The following is a 27554-nucleotide window of genomic DNA, read 5'->3' as shown; positions in this document are numbered from 1 at the left end:
CCGCGGGAAACCGTAGGGACAAGAGAGAGAAGAAAGAGGGTGGGCTGGCCGTGGGAAAACAGCTTTTCTTCGGGTCCGGGAAAAGACACCACGCTACTTGATTGTTGCCTTACTAACTGCAGACAGAGACTGTTTGAGCTAAGTAATGCCACAACCTGTTACAGATCTGCTGTTCACCTCATTGAGGCTGTTTTTGTTTCTGAGTGGACTTCTTTGGGGTGCCGTTTAGTAGACATGCAGACAGCAGAATAAGCACTAAATAGATCAGGTTAACATGGACTGGTTGTTTGTTGAGATTGGTATTATCAGATTGAGTCAGCTTGAATTTTGTAATTCGGAGGTGTCAAACCCACGTCTGGCCCTTAGAGCTGCTCTCTCCAGGCTGCCAGTTTACCCGGGAGCTACTATAAGCCGGGGGATGTGGCTGGCTGCAGAGCTCGGGGCTCCACTGGACATGGCCGTCCACGGCGGGAGGGCAAGCGAGGGCTGATGCAGCTTTCACCCCAGCTGCCCTGTAGCTGCTAGGCCTGGGCCCTTGCCCTACCTCCTCCACTGCCATCCCCATCACTACCCTGGGCTGTGGCTGCAGCTGTTGCATGTGCTCCAGGCTAGGGCTGGAGCTGAAGTTGTCACCATGTGCCCCAGGCCAGAGCCCTTACTCCTGGCTGGATTCAGCCTGCAAGGAGCTCTGCAGTCTAGATCTAGCCCAAGGCAGGAGGGGGATTTGATACCCCTGTTTCAACTGCTCTAGATAGAAACAGAATTGTTGCTCATTTAAAAGGCTGGCAATGCAGGGCCAAACAACATCTCCGGGATCAACAGTTTGGCAATACAGCTGGTTATTTCTCATATCTGCCTAAGATTCATCGTGCACAAATTGCTGACAGTCTTCCTAACCTGATCCAGACACCATGCCATATCTTTTTGCTGGCACTGGAGTATTCTCCTGACATATGGTACGCATCTTGGTGATGTGAGAGGCATATTGTGGCCTGCTTTTCAGTGGGGACTTGCAGTCTGGCCTGTGAAACATGTCAGATAAGGAAACACTGATACGTGCATTTCCTAAAATGAGATGAGCCCTGTGCCTCAGAAAGCTGAGATATTCTCTTACTTCGTGCATAAGTAACTTACTGCCCTTTGTTGCCTCTCGCACACATAAAATATTGCTGACTTGCATGCGGCTGGGTTTGGATCACATGTTTAGACGATTGCATGTGGCTGCAGGGGACAGGATCAGACGCAAGGGTCTTCAATTGCAGCAAGGGAAATGTAGGTTGGCAATTAGGAAGAACATTTTCACTATGGGAGTTGTTAAGCATGGGAACAGGCTACCTAGAGAAGCTGTGGGATCTCCATCCTTGGAAGTTTTAAAGAAGAGGTGACAGACACTTGATTTGGATGGCTTTTCTCAGGGATGATCCTGCTTTGAGTAGGGGTTAGACTAAATGTGACCTCCAGGGATATTCTGGGATTCTGCGATTGGCTGAAGAATGCTATCCAGTCTTGAGGCCAACTCAAAGTATTGGGGGTTTAGATGATGCCCAGCCTGGGGAACAGTTTATCCTGTAATCCCTGCTCCCAGGTTTGTGTACATCTGCATGGCAGTCACAATGCTGCATAGTCTGGACTATAACTATAACTTTTAAACTAGTTAGTGCAGGTACTGGTAGTGGTGTAATTTTAGCTGTGTGGGCTAACCTATTATGATTTTTTTAAAGTAGATTTTGCATCCCATCCTGAGCTGTTAGACCATGATTGGTACCCAAGCTAGGTACTCTAGACATCCCTGAGCCAACTTTAAACTACTCTGCAGCTACTTCTGTGACTGCCATACAGACACAGCCTTCATCTCAAGCAGCTAGTGCTGGTCATTGTTTGAAGCAAGAAACAAGAGAATAGGATTCCTGGGCTGATTGCATTTAGCTGCTTTTATGTTTCCCTTCATGCCTGTTGTGGGTAAGGATGACAAATCCTTACATGTTTGGTCAAGTCATTCACTCGGTCGTGAATTTGATGCTCTGTATTAAGAACATCTCACACCCACCTATGGTGCCCATGCCCATGGCTGCTGAGTTTAATGTGTACACCTCAGATCTGGAGCAGCTGACATATATCCACACACATGCAGACAGCTCCCAAATCATTAGGCAGGCCTGGTGGAGGTCCTGAAAGTGGAGGTCCCACTACTCTGGAGTACATCACACCTGGATACGGACTCAACAGTTTTCAAAAAAGGAAATTTACTGAAGTGTTAGATAAGGAGAGTTTTAGACTCTGGAGCATGTTGGGGTTATTTGAAGCCTGGACATATTTGGTTTAAACTCTAATGAGCTTGTGAGAAGTGCGTGGCATCTGACCATAGCAGCATTGTGGTTGTACCATCTTCTTTTTAGAAAAGTAAAGGTCTCTGCTTGTAGCACTGCGTAATTTTGCCCTGGAGTGTAGTTATGGTGAATTATTCTGGGAGCATTGGCAGAGAACATCGCAACCCCTCACTTAGCTCTTTTAAGAGCCCTTTATATCTCTTATATGTTGCAGGCTTGCCTTTCTGAGCTTGGGTTGAGTCCCAGGCTTGAGATTTTGCTGTTTTGATTGGTGGAGCCCATCCACCAATCAGGAGGCTGCAAGAGGAGTGAAGTCACACCCCTTTTCTGAGGGGAGGGGAGATGAGCTCTTGCCGGACCTGATTGAAGACTGCAACACTGTCAGGTCCAAAAGACTTTGGGGGTGGAGCCTGGAGCGTATAAAAGGGGCTGCATGCCCAGCACGGGGGAGATGCATCTGGGATGGAGAAGGGAGAAGAGCGGGGTTAGAGGAGCTGAGGAGAGGTGCTCTGCAGGGCAAAGCAGCATCCTGGAAGTGCCCCCGAAGTCTTCCATTGGCAGGGAGCGGCGGATGGCTCCAGCAGCTAGGCTCTCAGTGTGCAGCATGGTGCCCGGCGTCCAGACCTTGGGAGCTGTGTGAGGCAGCTTGGGTCTGCAACCTCTGGTGTGCAGCCAGAGACACGGTGCACAGGCCGGTGCATGGAGCAGGATCTTTGGAGCCCTGGGGCAGCTCAGGTCCTCAACCCCTGGCATGAGGCTGGGAGCTCGGTGCAGGAGGCACTGCACGGAGGGTCTGGGGGCAGCCTGGGCCTCCAACCCATAGCAAAAGGTTGAGTCCAGGGAGCCAGACAGTGCTCGGGCTACTGATCCAGCAGACAGGGCTGAGCCAGAGGCCCCAGAAGCCCTGCGTAGCAGAGCCCTGTTCCAGGTGACAGCGACCCCCCTGAAGCCCATCGCAGGCAAGAGAGCAGCTTGGCGCAGAGGACAAGGGCCACCCTCTGGGCCTGGGAGCTGTGAGGTGCAGGGAAAAGAGGATTCCCACAGGGGAGGGGGAGTCCTGCCCGGTTAGTTAACGGCTCCTGAAAGTGGAGGTCCCGCTAGGAGGGCCCCCCTAAAGTTACCAGCTTCCTTGTAGAGCTTGGGAAAAAGCCATAGCACATTGGGGTTTCCCCTTGGGATTAAGTTTATGTTTGGGGTTCTTGCGCCTTAAGTGGTGTGATGTTGTGCCTTATATTTTCTGAACTCTCATGTTTGTAGATGAGTAGAGTCCTAGGGCTCTGCTGGGACCCCCTGTTGCTATTATTATATACCTGGTATTTATTTGTGGCTTATTAATTGTTCACCCATGCTTATCAGCGATTTGGACGACGGGGTGAAAAGCAACCTGTTCAAATTTGCTGATGATACCAAAATTTGGGTTGAGGTGGGCACGTTAGCAGGGAGGGAAAAGACTGCAGCAAGACCTGGATAGGTTGCAGGGGTGGGCTAACAAAAACAGGATGCGTTTCAATACGGACAAGTGGAGGGTGCTGCACGTGGGCAGTAGTAACCGGCAGCACACTTATAAGATGGAAACTCCCTTCTTGAGAGCACGGAGGCAGAAAGGGATCTTGGAGTCATTATTGACTCCAAGATGAACATGGGCCGACAATGCGAGGTCACGGTCGGCAGGGCTAACCGGACCCTATCGTGCATCCACAGGTGCATCTCAAGCAGGTCCAAGGAGGTGATCCTCCCCCTCTACGCGACGCTGGTCAGGCCACAGCTGGAGTACTGCATCCAGTTCTGGGCACCGCACTTCAGGAGGGATGTGGACAGCATGGAGAGGGTCCAGAGGAGGCCACCTGCATGATCCGGGGACAGCAGGGCAGGTCCTACAAGGAGAGGCTACGGGACCTGAACCTGTTCACCGTTCACAAGAGAAGGCTGAGGGGGGACCTGGTGACTGTCTATAAACTCACTAGGGGGGACCAGAAGGGGTTGGGGGAGACCTTGTTTCCCCCAGCACCCCCCGGATAACAAGGAATAAGGGCCACAAGTTGCTGGAGACTAGGTTTAGATTAGACATCCGTAGGAACTACTTCACAGTCAGGGCGGCTAGGATCTGGAACCAACTTCCAAGGGAAGTGGTGCTGGCTCCTACCCTGGGAGTCTTTAAGAAGCGGCTCAATGTCTGCCTGGCTGGGGTCACTTGAGCCCAGTTTTCCTCCTGCCCAGGCAGGGGGTCGGACCTGAAGATCTACAAGGTCCCTTCCGACCCGACTTCTAGGATTCTATGATTCTATGATCTATAGTTTATCAGTTGGCTATCTATGCTTATGTTGAGGTTTATCTGTTTCAGATCAGATACTTACCAGTATCTGGAGCGCTGGTGTAAGGTTTTATAGCATTTACCCACAGGGTATTGTTTATATTATTTGTCTAGATATCTTATATAGTACATATGTTTATAGCCATGTTTCTTTTCCTTGTGAAAAGTTCATGTAAATACATTTGTATATAGTTCAGTCCCCTGACTGTCCTGGCCTGGTTCTATAGGGACGGAGGGAACCTGAGCGGTCAGCAGTTCCCCCACAGCACACCTGCCAGCTAACAATACCCCTTCAGTTGGAGAAGGGGAGTATGTATCTGAGTATACCTGGGCTACATATAGATTTCGTAGACGTTAGGGCTGGAAGGATCTTGGAGGATCATCAGGTCCAGCCCCCCGCCCCAGTGATAGGAAGTCAGCTAGGGTAAAATGATCCCAGCAAGATAGGCATCCAAGTGTGTCTTAAAGGTGTCCAGAGTAGAGGCTTGCACCACTTCTGACATTGTTCGTTAGGGTTTCTCCATTAACTTCAATGCCATGGAAGCCTCATGTGCAATGTTATCCACCGGTCCCTCCCATCCCCAGTTATGTCTGATCTATATTTGGGGGCTGTACAAATTAACATCATCTGAGCTCATGTCTGTTTGATTTCAGAGGCTTGGGTCAGGTGTGGGGTTGGCCAAGGAGACATGCATATCCCCATGACATGTGTATCCCTTTGGTGGAAATACTGCTCAATTCCAGAAGGTAAAGCAAACTGTAACACTAGTACAAGGGAACAGCATTTCTAACTTCCCAACCCAGCACCCTGCTCTCAGCTGGTGTTTCACCGTATATTACAGGGGACCGTGCATGTGAGCTGAGAAACTGTGTGCAAAACGGTGACTCTGTTTGCCGTGAATTTTACATCCCTTGACAATATGCATTTTGAGACAGGTCTGCCTGCCGTATGCTGTCAGGAGTGGGGCTCTCAAATGATGCAACCAAGCCTGCAGCTGCAGTGTTGCATATTGCACTATATGTTTCACCGTTATAAATCAAACAGAGGCTACAGGCAGGGAAAGGGGATGTCAGTGGTGAGATCTTGACAACAAATGCCAAACTGGCAAGCCAGCCTGTTGCCAGGCTTGCCATGGCATGGGCCAATGGGTGCAGGGTGTAGGAGGAGAGGGGAAGGGGCATTCACAGCAATGCTCTTGGAATATCCTCCTAGAAATGTGTGGGAACTGGTGTGAGGGCCTGCCCACTTCTCGCCGGATCAGATGCATCTGCGTCTGCCTAAGTGTTTTAGACACTTCTCAGCCACTGATCACCTTGGTATTTTATCTGTGCCATGGCACAGAGCTTTCTAACTTCCTATGGCCCCTGCTCTGCAGGTCTTCCCAGCTGCTGGGGGCTTCCCAGCATCAGCTCCCACGAGCTCTTTCGCCTCGACTGCCCTCATTGACTTCCTTGTCTCCTTTTATGTATTTCTGTGAGAGATGCAAGGGGAGAGGCAGAAGTAGACTGGCCTTTCCCAAGGCAGAGGATGAGAAGATGGACAGAGATGCAGAAAAGGCTGAAGTAGTGACTGAGGATGCAGAAAAGTCTGAAGTGCTTAATATTTCGGGGTCTAGGTTGTAGCCGTGTTGGTCTAACCTTGTCTGCCGAAGTGCTCCATGCCCTTTTCATCTCAGTCTTCATAGGCAAGGTCGGCTCCCAGGCTACTGCACTGGGCAGCATGGCTTGGGGAGCAACCAACAGTGGTGAAAGAACAAGTGAAAGGAAAGCTGGACATATACAGGTGCCTGGGTCTGGATGGGATGCACCTGAGGGTGCTAAGGGAGTTGGCTGATGTGATTGCAGAGCCATTGGCCATCATCTTGGAAAACTCATGGCAATCAGAGGAGGTCCCAGATGATTGGAAAAGGGCAAACATAGTGCTCATGGTTAAGAAAAGGAAAAAGGAGGATCCAGGGAACTACAGGCCAGTCAGCCTCACCTCGGTCCCTGGAAAAGTCATGGAGCAGTAATGGGAGCAGTCACAATTCAGACCTTGGCTGTGCAGTGACTGGCCGGGTTAAACTCCTTACTATGTTCAGGCAATGCTCCTCTTGGTAGGTGGGACCAAGTAGCCCACCTCGACAAGCAGAGAGGCACAGCTGCATGCAAAGATAGGATTGCAGCTCAGCCTCATGCTAGGAATAAATAACTAGGGCAAACCCAGCTGTGGAGTAGCCACAGGGTTAAAATCTAAGCAGACATTGTCAGCAGGGATGAGCCAGCTCTGGGCAAAGAGGTAGGACCTGTATCAGCCCTACCAAAAGGGAAGGCACACTAACAAACCCTGTATCCACTTCCATACCTAGGGCTACTGTACCACCTGCTGCGGACCTCACCACCACCCTGAGAGCGCGGGCATCTCACGAGTCCTGGAGGAGGGGACTCACTAAGGGAAGAGCTTCCCATCTTTCTAAGCCCTGAGATTTGGGCATCTTGTCACAAGCAGAACGAAGCAACCTAAAGTTGCGGAACGCGTCCCCTGTTTTCATTGGAAAGATGGTTTAGGAAGATGTTGGAGGCCGGCAGCAGGGGGAGGCTTATCGATGCTAGGCAGTTGGAAGCTGCTAGCAGTTTCTTTGAAGCACCTCTCAAACCCCGTGCAGAGCTCTGTCAATTCGATGCTGTCGTGCACGTCCTGAGCTCCAAATGCCCTCCCCTATGTTTTTGGGAACAGGCACTTTTCAGTCCAAATCCTATAACAAGGCACGGAGCTGTAACACCACAGCGAAGTTACTCTTTCAATTTCATACCTCATTTCACTTTGCTTTTTTAGGGCAAATTCTCTTCTCACTTAAATAAGTGGAAGTGCAGAGTAACTCCGTCGACAGACTTCAGCCGAGTTGCTTCCGACCGAGGTGGGAAGCTTCTGGACTTCGGTTCCTTGTAAAACCAAACGGTTTTGAAGAGCGTGCTCAGTTCCATGGTTATTTGCACGAGGGGAATTTCTTTTTCCCCGTGTCTTTCTCCGTGTATACGGCAATGGGAAAAGTGAGCAGTTTGGGAACTCTAATCATCTACAGCAAAAGCATTTTCCTTGCTGACGTGTGGGCCGTTAAACTGGAGACCTTTAGAGCTAAAAGCACAAGCTGCTCCAGCTTGATTTCAGGAGCTGAGGCTCTGCAGCTGGGGCATCTTATCTTGTCTGTGGATTGGCACAGAGCATACGCTCTCTCCAACTTGCCCACTTCCTCATGATGGCCTCGTAATGAGGCCGTCCCAAAGCACTTGAGCACACGCTTAAATCCGGTGCAATTTTAATGGCTTAAAGCCTTTGTTTTAATTAAACTTCTTCCTGTCTTTGCAGTGGCAGGGCATTGGCAGTCCCTTGTCTCCTCACTTTACCCGTGGCAGTATGTTTGGAGCATTGTGCTCAGTAACTGTGCAAAAGGGTTCACTCCTAAAGTGTTGAATAGGCTAGACAGACACTTCTCTAGGTGGGTCCTGCCTGAAGCAGTGGACTGGACTAGATGGTCCCTCCCAGCCCTACTTTCCTATGACTCTATGAAAGGTGCGGGGAGTGGTTAGAATGATAAATCATAGAAAATTTAGGGATGGAGGAGACCTCAGGAGGTCATCTAGCTCATCCTCCTGCTCCAAGAAGGACCAGCCCCAACTATCTCATCCCAGCCAAGGCTTTGTCTATTCAGGTCTTTGAAACCTCCAAGGATGGAGACTCCCCCACCTCTCTGGGTAACCTGCTCCAGTGCTTCACCACCGTCCTCATGAGAAAGTTTTTCCTAATATCCAACCTCAACTTCCCTTGCTGCAGCTTGAGCCCATTGCTCCTTGTCCTGTCATCTGCCCCCACTGAGACCAGCCCAGCTCCATCCTCTTTGCAGCCCCCCTGCAGGGAGGTGAAGGCTGCTATTCAATCCCCCTCCGTCTACTCTTCTCCAGACTCAATCAGCCCTGCTCTCTCAGCCTCTCCTCACCAGTCCTGTCCTCCAGCCCCACAGCCATTTTCATTGCCCTCGACTGGACTCTCTCCAGCTTGTCCACATCCTTTCTGTAGTGAGGGCTCCACAACTGGACTAAACTAGTTGCTCTTTTGAAGTCCTGAGCGTCTTCAGCTCTTGTTGCATTCATGGGGATTGAGGGCACTGAGCACCCAGCTGGACCCAACGTTAAGCGGTGTCACTTTAGGACTTGCTCAGCTCTTTGTTCCAGCACTACATGGATGTGGCAACAACCCAGGTGATGCTGGAGGGCACCTCTGCTTCCCTAAGTCTTCCTAAGGCATTTTGGGAAGGATTTGGCTGCAGTGAACACTGTGCCCTATGTTGATTTTTAATAATAGTTTTACCAGAGCTTTGGCTAGTATAAATTGGTGCAGTCTCACTTAATCCAATGAACCACATGGACTGGCACCAGCAAGGGACCAGGCGCTGTGTTCGTTACTTCTGTAAGAGCAAAGATCACCAGCATACACCATGGCGAGAGTCTCTGTGTGGGTGCAGCACCCCACAGCCCCTGGGAAGAGAGGGGTCCATGTTTATGCTGCTAACGTCAAAACACCGCGTGCCTTGCTGTACGTCCCTTCTTGCTGCAGGCCAGAGGAGCAGTCTGGGATGAGGAAGCCCAGTGTGGGGGTACATAGCAGCCACCTTAATTTATTTGTGTAGCCTTTGCTTTCCCAGGCCTTTCAGAGTATCCCCATGGGCTGGTATGGTTAGGTAGTAGGCAGGAGAATAGATCCCATTGCTGATCTAACATCTGTTAGCACGCTGAATAGACAGTCGGCAAAAGGATCGGTTTGTATGGTTTTGCTTGTGAGACGTGCATGATGGGTGGTGGGTGGTACCCTGTCCTGGTGAGATGTGCATGGTGGGTGGTACCCTGTCTTGGTGAGACGTGCATGGTTGGTGGTACCCCATCCTGGTGAGATGTGCATGGTGGGTGGTACCCTGTCCTGGTGAGATGTGCATGGTGGGTGGTACCCCGTCCTGGTGAGATGTGCATGGTGGGTGGTACCCTGTCCTGGTGAGATGTGCATGGTGGGTGGTACCCTGTCCTGGTGAGATGTGCATGGTGGGTGGTACCCCGTCCTGGTGAGATGTGCATGGTGGGTGGTACCCCGTCCTGGTGAGATGTGCATGGTGGGTGGTACCCTGTCCTGGTGAGATGTGCATGGTGGGTGGTACCCTGTCCTGGTGAGATGTGCATGGTGGGTGGTACCCCATCCTGGTGAGATGTGCATGGTGGGTGGTACCCTGTCCTGGTGAGACGTGCATGGTGGGTGGTCAGTGGTACCCCGTCCTGGTGAGATGTGCAAGGTTGGTGGTACCCTGTCTTGGTGAGACGTGCATGGTTGGTGGTACCCCATCCTGGTGAGATGTGCATGGTGGGTGGTACCCCATCCTGGTGAGATGTGCATGGTGGGTGGTACCCCATCCTGGTGAGACGTGCATGGTGGGTGGTACCCTGTCCTGGTGAGATGTGCATGGTTGGTGGTACCCTGTCCAGGTGAGACGTGCATGGTGGGTGGTCAGTGGTACCCCGTCCTGGTGAGACGTGCAAGGTTGGTGGTACCCTGTCTTGGTGAGATGTGCATGGTGGGTGGTCGGTGGTACCCCGTCCTGGTGAGACGTGCATGGTTGGTGGTACCCTGTCTTGGTGAGATGTGCGTGGTGGGTGGTGGGTGTGAGAACTAGTCGCAGAGAAAGACAAACAACATCCAACTCAAGGTTCAGATGGGCCCAGTCGGGGGCAGATTTTGTAGTTTCATACCTCTTTTTTAGCCAAATCTTCCTGCCTTTTTTTCCTTTGGCCTGTAAAGATAATTGTAGAATAATTTCTCCTGGCCACACACTTGCTAAATTCCTTTCCTAAGGCTCCCAACTCATTCATAGTTGGACCTCCAGTCTTTAAGTTTACTTGTCTTCTGAGGGTGTGGACAGATTAAAGGGCTTTCAGAGTATATTGTGTTAGAGCTGATCCCTGGTAGCTGCATTGTGTGTCCTTTCCATCCTGTGGTAAGTGGAAGCTCGGCTGCCATCACGTACCGCCTGTCTCATTGCAGTGCTCTGTTACTGCAGGCGGGCCTCACTTGCTGAGGGGTCGGCGTGGACAGAGGTCATAGGCACTGCTTGGAGCAAGCCTCGGATGATCCTACCTCATTCCCATCCCGCCTGTTTAAAGCTGTGTAATGGTATATCTGCCTCACCTTTTCAAGGTGGAAGCCTATTATGGCGGGTGTTGCACCCTGCCCAACAAGCAAAGGGCACTGACGCACAATAGCAGGAGAGTTTCCATCTTCACATCGATTGTTGTAACCCCAGGAGGCCAAACACCAACACCTTTGCTAGTGCAAGGGGAGGTTGGACAGTCACATCTTGACAACACCGTTGGCTTAGGCACCCTCTGTGTATACAGACTGTCTTCTCTTGTTTCCCTTCTAGCTGTACACCATTACTAGGGCAGATCTGTATCCTGCATATAGCACAGCAGTGTTGGTGATTAGCTATGAGCATGTGCTGGAGTGTTATGGAGTGGAAAACACTTTTTGGCACAGTTTTAAAGAGGGCTGGTGTCTTGATCGTGGGCCCAGCTGTATGGAGAGCTGACCTGTGCTGCCATTTCATTGTGGGTCTGAAAACCCTATTATTTAATGGGGACAACTGGGCAGCATTCTGCCCCAAGAGAGGAAAAGCAGACCGCCTTGATTCCCGAGGGACATTGAAGTAGTTGCTCTCAACAACCAGGCTAACAAAGACCAATAAAGACCCAGTGGTGGGGTAACATATCTGTCCAAGGTCACCATATAATTTATAGGCTGCCTACCTTGAATGGCAGCAATGTCTCATTCATTACATTTTCCAAGTCTGTGTTCTCTTCCATGCAGACAGCTGGGAAATTATCCCTGTCTGCTACAACACTAATTTTAATTTTAAAGAAATGAGCCATGAACTGTTGAAAATAATAATTTTCAATGATAACACCTGAGAGGCTGCTGTGGGTATTTGCCAATATATTAATTTTATCTTTAATTTCCAAGCTGTTGAAATTTCTGTTGTTAGTCAAATGTATGGGGACTATCTTAACTTATGACCAGGAAGGTTGTAAACAGGTTTTAGCTATAAATAACTGAAATTGCAGTATAATAGTTTGGAAAGTTTCTCCCTCCCCTTTTTGTGTATGGTTGAGAACTTGCTGTGATAATGCATTTGTTCCTTTAAAGCCAGTGAGATACGATGCAGCATGCACACGATCTGAAATGCCATAAACAGTAAAGTCAAATGAAATAATCCCCTTTTTTATTTTTAGCATGACCATATCCATGATTTCTGATGGGTCCCAGTCTTATGAAACACATAAGTACCTGTTCAACTTGAAGTGTAATGATTCAAGGAAAACCCTTTATGTGCGCTTCAGATTAAGCGTGTGCTTATCTCATTGAAGCCAATGGTCCTATGCATTGCACATTTAACGGACGAGGCACTATGTTATCCATAAGCAATGCTCGGATGCCGAGGAGGAAATCCGAGTCCCTTGACATCAGTGGCAGTATTGCATTCTTCCTCCATGCTGATGACAGGAAGGAGGGATTGAAATAGGGTCTTTCAGAGCAATAGGTACACATCTCTATGCTTGAGCCGCAGAACTAGGAGATGGAGGCTGTAACAGACTTCTAGTCCCTTTGACCTGACACAGAAAAGGCGGTGTAACAACCAAAGTGATGAAGCTGGCATGTTGAGATCTCCAGTACTGACTCCTTGGACTTCTCCATCTACCTATACCCACCTGTTGGCTCTTATCGTAGATCATAAGTTAGTTGGACTCTTGTTTTATCCCATGAGTGCTGAATTGTATCTGGAAACCCCAGCATGAGCATGGGTTGAAGCAGTAGAAGAGTCACAGTGGACAAGGTTTGGTTCACTCCCAGCTCTGTGTCCTGAAGTGCCCATTTTAGTTGGCTTCAGCCACTGTGTCAACAAAGTACCGTGACCTGTCCAAAGAAGTACAAAAGCCGCGGGCCAGCAGCAGGCAAAAGTCATCCCCATGTCCTCAGTCTCTGTGCCTCCAATGCAGAGTCAGAGCTCTTTGCATTGTTAGCCGGCTGTCTGGTTGGATAGCCCTGCTCTCAGCCCACCTTGCTGGACTTCCTCTTCAGTCATCACGGCATGGGGAGGCACGGCACGAAGTGCTATCTGTCCTCACTGAGGGTCCTGGCATGCTTTCCCGGTGCTGGGCATGGTATGGCAAATCTCTTCCTCTTCTTGAGACCATGACAAGACAAGGACAAGGAGAGAAGAGTGGCAGTAGGTCCTTAATGAAACATTGACTTTCCCTCTCTTCAACGCATCCAGAGACGTCTCCCATGGAGGAAGCAGCTAGTCACTGGGGATGAGATGCATCTGGTTTTGAAAGACCTCCGGAGGACGTAAGGACAAGGCTCTGGGCTCCGATCTCGCTTACACTGAGAATACAGAAGGACCATCCCGCTCTTGCTCCAGACTAGATTGTGTTTACTCCATACTTAGCAATGTTTGTAAACTGTAAAACCAGGCTTATCATCTCTAGTGGCCTTCAGAGGCTGAAGAAGTATAATTTGTGTTAATGCTTTTATATCTACTTAATTAAATATATATCTGCTTAATTTTATAATCTAATATAATTTTATCTCTCGCTAATTAGTGGCACTGTTGCACCACGAGCATTCAGGCAGTTCTTTAATTATAATATATCTACAGTACGAAGATCCACTCTCCAGTGAGCATTGGTATAGAAGAAAGTCACAGCTTTCTGTCTCCTGCAGGGCTGCGTGCAGTGCTGGTACACAGGCCCCTGCTACCCAGGACATTTATGGCACAATTGGCTGGTCGATCCCGCAATAAATGTAAACCAGCCACACATGCAGTGTACTTATCACACGGTAAAAAGTGTGATTGCCAGAGCCAATAGCTATCAATAGCCGCACCAGCTATAAAGTTAGGGCTTGAAAATGTGTAACAACTCTAGAGCTGGTTTCTATCCAGCCTTCATTTGAACGTGTAGCAGGGCCCTTAGTAAATAATGCTCCTTGTAGCAAAGGTAGCTGTCCAGATGCGAAGTAAATGTTCGGGAAGTGTTGAAGAGAGATTTTTTTACAGTTGATTATTTCATCCAATCACCGGAGAAAAGGGCTGGAAGGGGGGCGTCCGGTCCAGCCCTCCGCTCTGCGCACACTCGTCCCAGACCGAGGTTTGTCTCGCCAGCGTGCAACTCCCCTCGACCGAGATTATTACCCAACTTGCCTGTGTAATCTCTTCTAGTGCTTACCTCCCCTCACACTTAGATAATTCTTCTTGATATCTAACAAATCTCTCTTATTGAAATTTAAGCCTATTACTTCTCGTCCTTGTCCCCTGCAGACACAGAACAAGTAATTGATAGCGATCTGTATACTAACTCTTTTTTTATTTGAAGGCTGTTATCAAATTTCCCCTCTCCGTCTTCTTTTCTTCAGACTAAATAACCCCAGTTCTTCCAGCTTTCCTTCAGATGTCATGTTTTCTGGGCTTCTAATTATTTTTGTTGCTCTCCTTTGGACTCCATCCAAGTCTGCATATAGTAGCCCAGGTGAAGCCTCACCAGTGCTCGTTAGAGTGGAAAGATCGTTTCCAAAGACGTGCATATGACACGCCTGTTGTTACAGCCCAGTGTGCCGCTAGCTTTTGTTGCAATGATATTATGTTGTTAATTATTTTTCAGCTTGTGATCCCCTATAACAGCCAGATGGTTTTCCGCAGCTCGGCGGTCCAGCCAGTCGTTCCCCGTTTTGTACTTCTGCCTCTAGTTGCTTCTTGCTGAAGGTAGAAATTTGCATCTGTCTTCCTTGAATTTAATCTTATTTATTTCATACCATTTTCCCACTGTATCAAGGTCACTTTGAATCCTAATCCTGTCATCTCAGGTGTCTGCTACTCCTCGCAACTTGGTCTCATCTGCCAATTTAATAAGTGCACGCTCAATTTCTTTCCCAAACCATTAATAAAGATATTGAACGGTATCAGGGCCAGGATGGACTCCTTCTGACCTGACTTGGGATCTCCTTCCAGTTTCACATTGAGACACTGAGCCATGACTGTTTTCTAAGCATGATTTTTCAACCACTTATGCATCAAATTCATTGCAGTTTCACTGCCACACTGATTTCTTAGGTCACTTAGGAGAACATTGTGGGAGATTGTATTGAAAGTGTTGCTAAAGTGGAAGTAAATCATATCCACTCTTTCTTTGCCCCATCTGCAAGGCCAGTCACCTTGTCAGAGAGAGAAATCAAATTGGTCAAGCATGACTTGCTCTTGACAAATCCATGTTGGCTGTTTCTTGTTATCTTCTAGATGCTTAGAAATCAATTGTTTGATTATAATATGCTCTGGGTATTTCCAGGTATCAAAAATAGCCTGATAAAGCTGTTATTCCCTGGGTCCTCTTCTTTTAAAGACAGGTGCAATATTTGCCCTTCTGGGACCTCAGCTGGCCTCCCTGAGTTCTCAGAGATAGTAGCCTGATCATGATGTTGATTGTAGTTGCCATCTGGGAACTGAATTTAAAAAGGCATTAGCAATGTCAGCCTTCCTTGCATTGACCATTGTTGGCTTGCTCTCCCTTTTAAGTAAAGGACCTATACGTTCCTTGATCTTCCTTCTGCATCTGATGTATTTATAGGATCTATTTTATGCCCTTTGCTAGGTGTATCCCATGGGGCAGACACTGTCAGCTGGAGGTTGATGTTCACCCGCGTGTGGGGAGACTCAAGTGCCAAGCCCTGCTGTCCTTGGGCTCAAAGCAGGTACTGAAGAGCGCTTCCTCCCGAATTCTGCAACAATGGTCTACTGCAGCATCTCTCTGTCATTATGACCACAAATTACACTTGCAAGGAACATATTAGTAAGACCCCCCCTCCCCTTCCCTTTAACATTTAGATTTTTGACAAATCAGCATTTTATAGCAAAAAAATATTTTGTGGAAAATTTCCTGTTAGGTTTGTTAATGCTGCTCTGTAGTTGGATCCTGTACAATGGCATGCAGACACAGTTCTCACAAGCGAGTGGTCTTGCATTTCTGTAGGCAAGCTAGTTTCAAGGAAGACAACGCTGATACAGCAGGAGGAAAGTCCTCTGAAGGTTGACCTCTGTGCCCACCTCTGATCTGTGGTCTGAAAGACGATGATTTAGATGAAGAAGTTTAGCTTGATTCTGCTCTCGGTGGCGCGTGTCAGCTGCAGGTTAAATACTCCGTGCCGTCCCCTACTTAAACCCACCGTCATTATCCTGGTTTATTCATCTGAAAACAAAAGGGTCTAAGCAATGTAGAAAGAGTGGGAATTCAGTTGCAGGAGCAGCACCACTACAAGTACGGGATAACGAATGAGGTGGTGTTGGCGACAGCTGCCTGGTGGGAGCTCGTATAAAACTGAATGCTCTTTCTTTTGAGGACTTGCGTAGCCATTGCACAATCCTCTTAGGAGGCTGCAGGGAAAGAAATGCTTGCAAAGCCTCTCCAAAGCTAGTTATAGATTCATTTTTCAGGGCACTGGAGAGAGGTGATGGAATTTACGCTGCATTTAGAGGAGAAAAATGTGACACATAACAAGTCTGGTTTACCAGGAACTTGGCACTTCCGTGGGCAGCACGTCGGCGTGTGCAGGAGACAAATAAAGCCAGTGGGAACAGTTGTGCTTTGCTTCCTAAACGCCCTGCACACAGCTGCTTTCTGCTGCTTCCAGGAGCCTTTCACAGGAGAGCAATATCATTTCTGAGGCAGAGAGCATAAAAATAGGGTCGTCTGGTGAGAAAAACCAAGAGCTGTTGGGAACTAGGAAGTTTTAAGCATGAGTTTTGTGTTGTACCTCTACAGGCTCACGACCCAGGGTGCGGTGGGACAAAAGTGGTGTTGAAGCCTAGAAACCCAGATGTAGCCCCTGGTGTAATTAAGCAGAAACCCAGATGTAGCCCTTGGTGTAATTGAGGTCTCCAATGGAGACCTCAATGGACATCTTGAGATGCCCATTTTTTTTCGTGTGGTCCACCTTTTGAGTTCTCCGCTGCCAGGGGTTCGAGTCCATCCGGGAAGAGCATGCATCAACTGCAGAGGCTTCTGCAGCTGGCAAAGGGTTTTTAAACGCAAAAGCTTGCTAAATTTTTTTTGTTCAACTATTTAAGTTGGTCTAACAAAAGATATCAGAGTCACCCAAAGAACCTTGTCTGCCTATGGTGACAATATTATTCTTCAGTGGAGTTTCTAGACGTGTCATGGTTCAACGGCGGTTCTGTTCTGCGCCCCGCTTGTCTTGTGGAAAAGCTAATATGAGATGGCACTTCCTCCAGGACGAGAGAAACTCAGCTAAGAAAATGGATTTTTGTACTTAGATTTTCCCAGCAAAAATAACTTGAAGGGAGAGTTACTCTGAGATTGGCTGGCAGTTACTGTGATAGAAACATGCTCCCGAGGAATTGAACTGAGACACACGCCATTGAATAGATAGTGGAAATAATTAGAGTTGGTTGAAAACGTTCAAACCATTTGGGGTGGGGGAAAGTCGAAAAATTACTTTTCCTCAAAAAAGCCTTCTATGAAAATTCTGTAAAAAAAAATAAAAATCTTTTCTTTCTTTCTTCCTTGCTTTCTTGCTCTCTCTCTATTTCTCTCTTTCCTTATCTCTCTCTCTCCCCCCACCCCCGAATGTTGTATTGAAAAATATCTCTTTTCCACATAAACTAACTTTTGGAAACCATTTCAATAACTTTTTTTAATGCTTTTCCGAAAACCTTTGCAAGAACACAGTGAGGAAAGCCTCAACCATTTAAAAAAAAAGGTGCGTGCGTGTGGTTTTCTTTTTTAAAACTTTTTAAAACTGTTTTTTAAACCATTAAAGCTTTTTTAAGACACTCATTTCCACACCAGCTCTCTTGGTGCTACCGGACCACTGTCCATCTGGGCTGGATTTAAGTGACTGGGTTGGGCATTAAACATTTTTTAAATTTTCAGTCCCCTGAATTAGTTTCTGTTTTCCATGCTCAGTTATTTGCTTTGTCTGCTTCCTCGCACATGCTTTGCCATTAGTGGATGTGATGCTAGTTAAAGGAGTAATGAATATGGTAGGGATTTTTTTGCTCCTGGCTGAATAATGTTGTATAACTAATGTGATTCCAAACAGGAGCCAAGGTCTGTTTTTCAGAAACAAGTGAGTTTGTAGAAAAGCCTCTGAATACTATTTTTTGTTTGATTCCTACTGTCTTCCTGCTTCCTGGCACATATCAAATGTCCTTTTGGGATGGGCTGGGACAGGGAAATATTGCATTGAGATGAAATGTGTCGTTTCAATTGCTAACATTTTGGGTACAGACGCCCAGTGGTTTGCTTCAGAGAATCAGTCGTGAGAGCTGCAATAGTGGAAAACTCCCCTAAAAATGCAACGTTGAGAGATTGCATTAAAGCTTTCTTCAGGTGTGACAGTGAGCAAGTGGAGGAGAAAGGTCTCCGTACCAGCCAGAGAATATTTCAAGTTTCCACTGCCTGCGTCATGGCTCATTACAGCGTGCCATTTGGGAGCACATCCTTTTGTCACAGGCAAGCCAAAGGTCCAGTCAGTCTTTTGCAGCCTGTTCCTTTTGTGCGTGGAGACTGAGAGGAAGATCCTTATCTTATTTTTCTGGAGATAGAAACCTATGCTACCTCCATAATAATTAAACTCCCAGGGGTGGCATACAATGAGGAAGAAAAATGAACTCCTTGAGACTGGAACGGGAGCATTTCCAGCACTCAGCCTACGGCTGGCAGGTAGCACGGTATAGGACGTGGATGCTGAAGGATTTCATGACATTGGTGATAACGACAAGCACCAACATGAAAAAAAGGAGGAGGATCTGGTGGTTTATGGCCTCTGGGTGCTTCTCAGTCGAATGCATTGGTCCTCAGCAGAGCCACAGTGACTGAAAGCCAAGTAGTGTTTGATCTCTTATGTTTAAGTCACTCCCAGGCACTGTGCTGTGGATGAAGAACATTAATGTCCTGTTTGCAGGTACCTGCACTGCTGAGATGCAGTGGAGTAGGCAAAGGATGTGCAAAACATTAGGATCAATGCTCTTCCCCTGCTCTGGTCTGGCAGTAATCAGATCCTCTGTCTCTCTTATGGAGCTCATCCTATTCATCATAGAAAATGAGGGTGGAAGGGAGCTCACATCTAGTCCAACCCCCTGCTCCAAGCAGGACCAGCCCCAACTCCATCGTCAGTATTTCCAACTCTCATGATCTTTGGCATTGTTCCTAAAATCTGTGCATCAGGAATGTGAAAAAAAACTTGAATATGAATATATACATAAAAGACAAGGATTTGCATATCTGGGTCTTTAACACCTCCAAGGATGGAGAGTCCACCACCTCTCTGAGTAACCTGTTGCAGTGTTTTACTATACTCCCAGTGAGAAAGTTCTTCCTGATATCTAACCTCAACTTCCCTTGCTATATTTCCCACTTTTCACAGCAGCAGGGATACTGCAAACTGCATAAAAGACAAATGCCCATCTTCTTTTGACATTTTTGACTCTTGCGAACCTAATCTTAATAACTGACTGTTGCAAATTGTTTTGCAATTCCATGCCTCTGCTTTCCCCAACGCTCATTCTTTTCTGATGGCACACACCTTAAGAACACCTTTGGAGAAGGCAGAGTATTGCTACCGCCTTATTATGAACTCATATAAATTAATGATGCTGATACATATAGTCCCATAGAAAACATTGACATTGTACATTAACCTGCTAGCTGAGCCATAAAAGGGAATGTATATTAAAAACATTATTTTACTCAGCAGTTTACCGTTTCCGGGGTTTGAAAACAGTGGGTCTTTTTGCCACATTTTTGGTGACAAGGACAACGTTAAAAAAGCCAGTGAAAACTGCATCTAGGGAGCAGAAGGGGTTTTTTGGCTAAAGATGGCAATCTAGAATGCCCGTCATGCCGGTGGGGATCAGGCTAGATATTAAAATACACACAGTCCTTTCTAACCTCGCTATAAAGATGTAGTATCGCCTTCCTGTCCTGTTGAGCCAACTCTTTGTAAATATTAAGAAATCCTTTAGTATTTAAAGGAGCTTTTTTGGGTTTCACTTTAAGTATAGAGAGAATCTCCCTGAAGTTACGCTCTCTCCAGCTGCTGAGTAAATCGGTGCCTAAATCGGTCTCCGAATAGATTCATTTTGCTGTGTATTGACATAATCTGCGAAAACAAACCCATTACAAAATCTACTTAGCTTCACACTGTGCTGAGCTGTATCTATGTATTTATTTTGTATTACTGAACACTAGAAGCTGCTGACAACCAACAAAACCCAAGTCAGGGTGAGATGTGACGGTCAGTTAAGTAACTCCATTGGGCGCGTATAGAAAAAACTTGTGTAAAATGTCCTGGTGAAGCGAGTATTTGTAAAAGATGCTCAGCTAGGATCTATGGAGATGTGAACCCACTTCAGAGAAGACAGAGGACCTGGCATATCTAGGACAGGCCTTCTGCGTCATTAGCTCTCACGCCACACCACTGTACGTACCCTTTCACGAGCTCTAATGCATTGCACATGGTATTGGGAGACAGTTTTTACCCAAATTCTAATTGGTCATTCAGGGTCAAATCCTGATTTCAGTGAGGTCACTGGCAGCTTCATCCAAAAGGTAAAACCACGCTGGAAAGCAGAAATGTAGAGGTTGGAAAAGAATTGCAATAGTCTGCAAAGGTTTCACAAAGATTCAGCAAGGGATCAGAAGGTGGAAATTGGGCTTGTACACACTTCTCAGTAATGTCGCAGCCTTAAATAAAGAAAAGGAAATAAACCGGGTCTGATTATAGTCTAACCAAAGTGAAGGCATGGGCTTTCTAGGGTTTCACCTTAAAAAGCTAGTTAATAGCACAGCTTCTTAGTGTGTGTTGTTTGTTCACCATTAATTCTTTCACATAATGAGCCCAATTTTTGAACCTGGCTGCCTTAATAGGCCATCTAAATCCCACATTTGTATGCTCCAGTCACCATGTAGGCACATAAAGCAGGCATTTATGTGCCCACCAGCTAATTAAGCATCCAAATGAAGGATTTGCACATGCTGTTTGGGTAATCACATTTGAAAATGACTGTAGGGGATTAGACTTCTCTCTGTGTTCGATGCCATAGACCATGGTGGTTTCTGATGACTAAACAGGAAATTCTGGCTCTTGGCGACGCTTTTTTTTTCCCCCCACTCACAAATTGTGTCCATGTCAAAATGAGGACATCCATCTGTCATTATGTATGTGGTGCTTGGCTTCAGCCACGTATCTGCCGCTCTTCTGTTCAGCGGGCGAGATAGAAGAGTCTCATGTGACTCTCTGCAGGCTTTTATTTTAGCTGCTCTCCAGTGCAGTATTAAGCCATCACTGTCACCTTTTGGACAGTAACAATTTGCAGAAAACATGCTTGTGTATTCCAGCGACGCGACGTTCGCTTCTCTCTTGCTCCGCCTGATGAAATCTATCAGCGCGTTATGTTTGCCAGCCTGTTTCTATTTGCACACGGCCTGTGAAATACTTGAAGTGCTGGAGAAGGAGCACGGGAGGGGGGGGAGACCTGTAAGGGTTCAAACTACTACATTATCTAATAGCTTTTTATCCAAACCCTTTGTGGAGCCTTCAGCCTCGAAAGTGCAAAACAACGGTATTCGCTAAACTGATCACACACCAAAACCTGCTGCAGTTTCGGCTTGTGGCAGTAGAAATGATGCATAGGTGAAGGGCCTGGACGTAGGAAGTGTGCTCAGGAAAAATGACGGGAAGTGAATAAGTCAGTAGAAACTATTAAATCACAGGGAAGGGAAAGGAGGAACACAGGGCAGAAAGAAGACAGTACAGATTACATGCATTCTGGGTTATTCAGGGAGCCAGTTAACAAGCTCGCGGTGCCAGGGACAATTTAATAAGAAGTCATTGACAACTCTGGATGCTTCAGGGACTGGCGAAGAGAAAAAGGTAGTGCCGGCTTTCAAGAAGGGGAAGAGGAATGATTTTCATATTCACCACCCCATGAGGGAAGTTTACCTTGAAGAATTTTATTACCAACTACCGCAGTCAGCTGCATGGATTAATCCTGCCGGGCTGCTCTAATTCAAACATCTCTTTTAAGTCAACGCACTGTTTCTCACTGGGGTGACGTGACCTGTCGGGGGTAGGCAGGGGTGTTCATTGGTTGCAAACCTTGTGGGACACAACTGCTTGTGATGATAAAACACATTCATTTGGAAATACCCGGAGGAGGAGAAGGAGGAGGAGGAGGTGATCACCAACCTGGATTTATAAAGAACAAATCATGCCAAGCCAAATCGATGCTCTTCTGTGGCAGGACAACTAGTTCGGTGTGTGAGGGGAGTGGGGCAGACCTGATATACCTGTTTGGCACAGCCCTGCCATACCATTTTTGTAAGTAAAATGAAGAAATGTGGACTAGATAGGATTACCATTAGGTGGAAACATAACGAGTTGAGTAATCACAATTAAAAAGTAGCTATAAATGGCATGCTACATGCAGAGAAAAAAAACACAGATGCGCGCTTACAGAATAGGGGGTAACTGTCTTGGCCGTAGCGCTGCTGAGAAGACGCTGGGAGCTGCAAGCTCAACATGAGGCAGTGACGTGATTGCATCGCAAAAGAGCAAGTGTGTTTTTGGGCTGCACGTAAAGCAGGATTATATACAAGACATGGGTCATGACACTACCCCTCTGTACTGATTAGGCCTCCGAGTGCTGCGTCCAGTTCTGGGCTTGGCATTTTAAGAAAAAGGGGAGAGAAACTGGAGGGGATGCAATGGCCAGCAACCAAGATGATGAAGTGGCTGGAACGCAAGCCGTGGAAGGCAAGGCTGAGAGAACTAGGTCTGTTTAGTCTGGAAAAAAGGAGATTAGAGGCGGCATGATAGCAGTTTACAAATATTTTGAAGGCCGCTGTAAGGAAGACGGAGAACGACGGTTCTCCCTGGCCCCAGAGGGCAGGATATGAGACAGTGGGTTTGAACGTCCGCCAAGCAGATTCGATATCCAGAGAAAATCCCTAGCTGTAAGAAGGACAGTGGTACAAGGTGGCTATGGAAGTCGTGGCTCTCCTTCCCTGGAGGTTTTCAAGCAGAGGCTGGAGGGACACCTATCTGGGACACTTTAGGGATGGTGCATCCTGCATCCGGGTAGGGGGCTGGACTGGATGACCCTTGAGGTCTCTTCACATTACTCATAATCATCCCCAGGTAAAAGCACTGTGCGTTAGCCAGGCCAGAGGTAATGAACACAAGGGTTACCGACGTCTGGGTGCAGCATCTGCATTTGACAGCGTGGACCTCCCCCTACGCCCAAAATGGTGAAAGACTTTTCTGGATCTCGGTGCTCCTTGAAGTACGTCGGAGACGTGAAGAGCCCAGCGTGAAGCTAAGCCCATGCAGCTGCCTAACAACTATGGGGTCGCTACTCCCCAAACAAGGCTATGCTGGTGTTTTGGCCAATTTTTTTCTCTTCCCGTCACAGTTGGCTTGGTTTTGCCCAGGTTCAGTATAAGCTGGTTATTGTCCTCCCACGTGCCTGTCTCATTTGGGCTTGGGTAAGTGGGGCAATGGCTTGGTCTCCGTTGGATGTAAAGGAGGTACCGTGCCAATGCCGTCTCCATACCCCTGGGTCTGAATACCTCCTGTCTCTTCACAGTCCCTACAGATTGAGCACATCTGTAACCGAGGATGGGAGACGTGGCTCAGCGCCATAAGAGAAGAGGTTTTTGAAAGTGTCTTGCTTTATTAATCTTGATTCGGTATTCTTTAGGGCCAGGCCTCTGATTTTTCACCGGTGTTTGTTTGATGACAAATGCTCGGTCATTTGACGCATGTCTAATATACATATTTTACTGTTGACATACATGGTGTCAACAGTTTGACATGCTGTTCTTCTCTTGTGCCGATGGTGAAAGGGCTTACCATCATGCCAAACCCCCTCCATGTCTTGTAGCCATCTCACTCGGTATGGTCTGACTAGCAGTTGCACTCGCAGTGGAAATACATTGCTGGCACAGACAGTTGGTTGCACAACTGGGTTGTATTTGCTGAGCGTGCCCACTTAGCGCTGTAAACTGGTTCCTGAAAAACCCAGGTTAAGTGAAACGAGCATTAAGCAAAACTGAAAGTATTTGACGACTCCAGATGGCTACCACAATTGTTTTTAATGACCCAAGATGGCGACCGCGAGCGTTATAATGAAACTTGCTGAGCGCTAAATGAAATCAGGTATCCATTTAAAATGAGTGTTATAGCGAAATAGCGCTGAGCAAAACAGCGTTAAATGGGGGTTGCCTGTATTTGATTTTGGCAGCACAAGTAGATTTGTGCATAAATGCGCTTGCCGTGGCCACCCTCGTGAACTGGAGAACAAACCCGGCTCATGACAGACATGTGCAGAAGACCGGAGAGAGTGAAGAGAAAGGATACACCTGTTACAGGTGCGCTCCTTTAATTGCAGCTTCTCCTGATGGAGAGCTCATGGCTGCCATCAAGTTGTTAGAAACCGCCAGTTGTGTAAAACTTCTGGCCGTGGGGTGTAATTTCAACAGCTCTGGAGTGGGGTGCAAATTGTGTGCTATTTGCACAAGTAACCTGGTGTTGTGTTGTGTTGTTCTGATGTTAGAAATCCCCCTTCCTGGGGGTGGATGTTTTTGTCTGGGCCTTTTAAACGGAAGCAGAGCGAAAACGTGTACCTTGGCCTCCTCATTCTTGTGCCCTGCTTCAGAAAGAAGCAGTGACTTTGTGCTACTCTCTGGGGAAGTGAGGGCAGATCACACCACATCCCTGAATGACTCTGACAGCATCTTTGGAGACTGAACCCAGCTGCCTTTTCAAAAAGGAGCGATATGCTCACGTAGAGGCATCCGCACTGATACTGAAGGGCTTCACCGGAAACGCTCCTTTGCTGCTGCTGGGCAATTCCCTGGAAAATGCTGCTGGCCCTCTCTGGGTCAGCGTTCAAAGACGGCAGGTTGATTCTTAGTTGAAAGCACATCTCAGGATTTTCTGTATTCACACAGAGAAACAAAAGACCCAGGCACAGAAGAGATGATGAAGAGAGCAGGAGAAAAGGCATGCTGGCGTATTCAAAGGATTTCTTATTCTGGATGGAGAACAAACTACAAAGTTTCATAGATTTCATTGACATTAGGGCTGGAAGGGACTTTGGAAGATCATCGAGGCCAGCCCCCGAAGTTGCACGAACCCCCAAACTCCACGTTGTCAGCTCAGCTTCCTTGCGCTGAACTTGCTACAGGCTTGTGGAGGTCCCAAAGCACCTTCCCTCACCGTTCCCAGCCACCCCAGGAAGCACAACCAGCACCCCCACACCCCAATCGCAATTTATTAAAACACGAGACCTCCTTCAATGTACTTCCTTTTTAAGTTCTTTTTTTTATTATCACTTTTTATTATCATTTTATCCTTCAGTGGCTGCCTTCCTTCATTTCACCACCCTTCCCCCATGCGACTTCCTTTCCACCTCCCATTTCATTACTCACCCCCATCCCATTATCTCTTCCCCTCTCAGCTTCCTGTTTCTGCTCCCCCAACCCATCTCGCACGCCCTCCACCTAGAGCCTGTCCTGGCTCACTAGCTCCTAGTCAGGCAAGTCACAGCTGTGCAGGTAGCGACAGTCAGAGAAGGTTTTTAGCCTTAAGGTGTGACTGCTCCAAACTCGAGCTAGCCCTAACACCAGTCAACATTTGTGTGGCTCAAAGTGCCACCTGTAGCAAGGCTCTGGTAGGATCTTTACTTGCAATCTGCAGCCCTTCCCCTTCTTCAGCTGACTGGGTGCAGCTGGTCTGTTTGTCTGTGAAGTTATCTTTTGAGCAGCTCTGCCTTCGTTGCATCTTCCATTAGTAACTCAACCTCCACATTGCTCAGCGGACCCACGCTTTCCCTAGCCAGCTTGTTCTGTCGGCCGTAGTTGTAGATCCCCATCTTGCAGTCCTTAGCATCCCTTGCCACCTGCATGTCGTGCTTTGCTTTTGCTCTCCTGCTTTTGCCCCAACTTGTTCTTGCTGTTCCTGTACTTATTTCCTTAATGGCTTGCTGCCTCTTCCCAGGCTGGAAGCAGCTCCTGATGGTACAAACTTTCACTGATCACTTAATAGAGGATGATGAAGATGCAGTACCTGGGTGCTTTGTTCCCTGCATCAACTCTGTCTCAAGGATTCAGCTGAAAGTCTGCAATGTGAATCGGCTGATTCTCAGTGACTGACCACTGGCCATTGCAGACTCCCCCACTACTGTGCGACCACACGAGGTGCATTTATTGGGGACACTGGAGTTGGACCATAGGAGTCCCCCAACTAGGGGTCATGACTCCAACTAAGGCCACAGCACTGACAAGTGGTGTCATGGGCTGCACGGAAATCCCAGCTGAAAAAGCTGGGCACACATTGGAAGTGGGGTTGCAAAACCTCAGTAACATTGGGATCTGCTGATCCCAGGTGAGACCCTTCAATTCAGGGCACTGGGTGGCACTTGGCTCAGGGCTGTGGAGTTAATTTTAGCCTACCAGCCTGTTCTTTCCAGTACCAGATTCATCTTTACACCCATTGCCTTGGACGCTAGCAAAAAAGAAAATGCCTCATAATTTTGCCATCTCTAGGCCCTTCCTCAAGACATGTAATCACAACTTAGTCTGGGAAAGTGTGGACAGATGCAACTGCTCTCAGTATAGCTAAGATTTCAGCAACTTTTCCACAGTTGCTGGGAAATCCTCGCACGCTCCTAGGCCATGAGGAAAGACCCATCCATCCTCTCTCTTAGGGACATGCAGGTTTTGTAAGAAAACAGAAAGAACTGGTGGCCTTTTTATTCTTTGTCTTCTCGTGCCCAGTCACAGCACTGGAAATATGTAGCAGCCTTCCCCCCATAGACTACAAAGTCCTTCATGCAAAGCTTGTAGGCTGACCTCCTAGATACTGCCAGACTTGGCACTCCTGCTCAGCTGTTCAGACTAGCCGGGAAGCAATCTTTCAATCAGTGCGTTGACGTGATTTCTTCCTGTTTCCTCCTGAAACTGCTGAACAGCTTCTGCTACATGTACATACTACGATTACTATTCTTTATGCTAACTGCTTTTCTCCCCCCTCCTTTTTCAGCCTTGCTTTTTGGAGCTCCAAACTTGGCATGTAAGAGTGACGTGTCTGTTATGAAGATAGATGAGACTGTGCAAAAACATTGCCATGAATATTCATTCATTTTAGTTTTGAAACCATTTCACTTTGGCCGTGCGTGCACAGCTTGTGCATTTGCTTTTGGCGACTACTCTAGGCAACACGTCTGTAGGCAGGATTGTTTGGTGGAGGGGAGCATGGTGACAATATTTGCAGAAAGCAAATATCCTGCTCGCAGGCAAGAGTCTTTACGCCCAGAGGATGGCTCTAAGAACCGCATGTAGCCAACGAGTGGGAGAGGATGCAGGTTATATGTATGTGTTTGTTTGAAGATCCCATTCATAGAGTCAAGGTCCATATATGTTCATGCATATGTATATATGCATATTTGAGCATGTAGGTGTCTGTCGTGCATGTGTCTGTCATGGAGGGTCTGAATTTTACACCACAATACCTACTGCAACCTGTATTTTGTTTAGAGGCTTCTTTCAGCTAGTCTCTAGGGGCACGTCTACATGTGTACTTTTATACGCGTTAGCCTATTTTAATGCTAATTTAAGTGTCATAAGAAATGTGCTCTTTAGCTAATGTGCATTAAAATAGGCTAATGAGCCTTTTTCTAGCACCTCACCACGGGTTGCTGTACACAAGCAGGGAGGCTGCTCTGATGCGCTATAATTACAGCACATCAGAGCACTCTCAACTAATTGAG

The sequence above is a fragment of the Alligator mississippiensis genome, chromosome 2 (assembly GCF_030867095.1).
Source record: "Alligator mississippiensis isolate rAllMis1 chromosome 2, rAllMis1, whole genome shotgun sequence".
In the NCBI taxonomy this organism is placed as follows: domain Eukaryota; kingdom Metazoa; phylum Chordata; order Crocodylia; family Alligatoridae; genus Alligator; species Alligator mississippiensis.
The sequence above is the reverse complement of the archived record's forward strand: the minus strand, read 5'-3'. Positions refer to the sequence as shown.